This window comes from Carcharodon carcharias, chromosome X (genome assembly GCF_017639515.1).
Source record: "Carcharodon carcharias isolate sCarCar2 chromosome X, sCarCar2.pri, whole genome shotgun sequence".
Taxonomy (NCBI): domain Eukaryota; kingdom Metazoa; phylum Chordata; class Chondrichthyes; order Lamniformes; family Lamnidae; genus Carcharodon; species Carcharodon carcharias.
The window spans coordinates 28,289,054-28,292,030 of NC_054507.1; the positions used below are offsets into that span (position 1 = coordinate 28,289,054).

The window sequence follows — 2,977 nt, forward strand, 5'->3', positions numbered from 1 at the left end:
CCACTTAGCCAGGGGAAGTTAAGAAACAGTGGGCAGGATTTTAACGTCCTGCGGGCCGACCTGATCGGGCGTAAAATAGCGCGCGATGACGTCGGGCGAGCGTCCTGACATCATCGCGCACGCATGCGATGTTTCGGCAAGACGGTTGGCAGCCTTTTGATTTTTTTTAGGAAACCTCATCCACGGGCAGGATGAGGTTTCCACAATTAAATTAAAAAATAAACGCAAACTTTTTGGGCAGAATTTTTATTCTGTCTATGTTATGGTGAGTGAGTCCCACGTCGGGACATTTTTTTTTCAGATTTTGAAAATCTTTATTTTTCATTTTTGAATTGTTCATCTCCCTGAGCTGAGGCAGCTCCCTGCCTTCAGGGAGCTTTCAGTACGTGCTCCCCACCCACCCTGCCCACCAACCGCCCCCCCCCCCCCCCCCCCCACCCCGCCCATGCACAGGCTTTTGCGCCAGCAATCCTCCCACCCGGTAGCGCTGAGCTTCTCAGTGTGTCTTTCACGCCAGCTGGCCATTAACTGGAGGCTGATCGCAGGCGGTGGACCGTTTCCTGGATGCTCCCAGGCCTGCTCGAGGAGCTGAAAATCCTGCCCAGTGTGTTTATTTTTCCCCAAAGATTACTGGTAAAATTGGTACTATGAGAGATCTTTATATTATTAGAGAGATAAAGTCTAAAGAAATAGTGAAACAATGGGAATTTGCATTCAAAGGGGAAAATATGGATAAAGGAGAGAAGGCTGTGTGTAAGGGAAGGCATTCTAAGATCTAACAAGTGTGAAAAGCCTTCAGTATTTAATACTCAAACTGCTGTCTACAATGAACTGAAGTTGAATTCAACCATTTCAGAGTGTTGTGTGTTATTTGGCCTGGGTCATTTAAAATCTACGTGTCTTCCTGTTTGCTGCCTTAACAAAAGTGTAACTGGGAGTTAGATTAACTAGGGGATTCAGAAATTATCATAGTAGTAACTTGTAGATCCATGTGCGTGCTTAAGATCATTTCTTCTATTAATAAAGGTCTAATTTAGTTTTGTAAGAAACCTATAAGACTTATAGGGTGGTCTTATTACTACTGAATTCAAGGCATGCGTCTCGAAATTCACGCAAATTTCAAAACAGTTGTGGCAGTTGTTTCAAGTTTCCCATTGGGATTGGAGCAGCTCAGCATTTTACCATCAGCTGTGCCATGACATTCAGCGTTAACACAAAGGATGGCGGTTTCAATGCTGGCAGCATTTCGAGATCGTTTCGATATGGGACACGAGCGCCAATATGAAAGAAGGGCCGCAAACAAAAGAAACGAGGATGGGGACCTTTGTGGTAGCTCTAGCAGACGGCAGGAGAAGGAAGGCCAGGAGTAAACGCGGAACGGTCAACAGCTGTTTCAGATGTGACTTGAAGTATCATCAGGCGATGCATCGTCCCAAGCACCATAGCAGGGGCTTTTTTTTTAAAATGACGCATGACTTGGAAGGATCAGAAGGGGAGATGACGATACTGATCAGTCAGAAAGAGTTGTACTGTGTCACCAGAAGCTTTAGCCTGGTGATGGGCGTTCTTGCCACAGACTCATTCAACTGTGCTGTGCTCGACAGTGGGTGCACATCCGCAGTGTGTTGGGTATCCCGTGTTTGGGGACATTGCAGGCGTCAGCACGCCCGACGCTCAATGGGCTAGCCTCGTCCTGGGAGAACCGCCTTCATGATCATGGTCTCTCCCCCGCCAGTTAAGTAAGATTAAGGAACAAGAAAGTTCTACTTAAAAGCAAAAAAACTGTGGATGCTGGAAATCCAAAACAAAAATAAAAATACCTGGAAAAACTCAGCAGGTCTGGCAGCATCTGCAGAGAGGAACACAGTTAATGTTTCGAGTCCGTATGACTCTTCAATAGAACTAAGTAAAAATAAAAAAGAGGTGAAATATAAGCTGGTTTAAGGGGGGGTGGGACAGGTACAGCTGGATAGAGGGCCAGTGATAGGTGGAGATAACCAAAAGATGTCACAGACAAAAGAACAAAGAGGTGTTGAAGGTGGTGATATTATCTAAGGAATGTGCTAATTAAGGGTAGAAAGCAGGACAAGCAAGGTACAGATAGTCCTAGTGGGGGTGGGGTGAAGGGAAGGGATCGAAATAGGCTAAAAGGTGGAGATAAAACAATGGATGGAAATACATTTAAAAATAATGGAAATAGGTGGGAAAATAAAAATCTATATAAATTATTGGAAAAAAAGAGGGGGATCAGAAAGGGTGTGGGGATGGAGGAGAGGGTTCAAGATCTAAAGTTGTTGAATTCAATATTCAGTCCGGAAGGCTGTAAAGTGCCTATTCGGAAGATGAGGTGTTGTTCCTCCAGTTTGCGTTGAGCTTCACTGGAACAATGCAGCAGGCCAAGGATGGACATGTGGGCATGAGAGCAGGGTGGAGTGTTGAAATGGCAAGCAACAGGGAGGTCTGGGTCATGCTTGCGGACAGACCGAAGGTGTTCTGCAAAGCGGTCACCCAGTCTGTGTTTGGTCTCTCCAATGTAGAGGAGACCACATTGGGAGCAGCGAATGCAGTAGACTAAATTGAGGGAAGTGCAAGTGAAATGCTGCTTCACTTGAAAGGAGTGTTTGGGCCCTTGGACGGTGAGGAGGGGGGAAGTAAAGGGGCAGGTGTTGCACCTTCTGCGTTTGCATGGGAAGATGCCTTGGGAGGGGGTTGAGGTGTAGGGGGTGATGGAGGAGTGGACCAGCCCACCCCCTTTTTTTCCCAATAACTTATATTGACCTTTTAGCCTATTTCAGATCCCTTCCCTTCCCCCCACCCCATCCCCACTAGGGCTATCTGTACCTTGCTTGTCCTGCTTTCTACCCTTAATTAGCACATTCCTTTAGATAATATCACCACCTTCCACACCTCCTTGTCCTTTTGTCTATGACATCTTTTGGCTATCTCCACCTATCACTGGCCATCTATCCAGCTCTAC

At 46.3% G+C, this 2,977-nt stretch overlaps 1 non-coding gene across 1 annotated transcript; it reads right to left on the reverse strand.

Moving 5' to 3' along the window:
• Positions 1 to 1,586: 1,586 nt before the first annotated feature.
• LOC121273373 lies at positions 1,587 to 1,743 on the reverse strand. Its single transcript, XR_005942009.1, has one exon. It is a non-coding gene; the product is annotated as a U1 spliceosomal RNA (small nuclear RNA).
• Between the last annotated feature and the right edge of the window lie 1,234 nt (positions 1,744 to 2,977).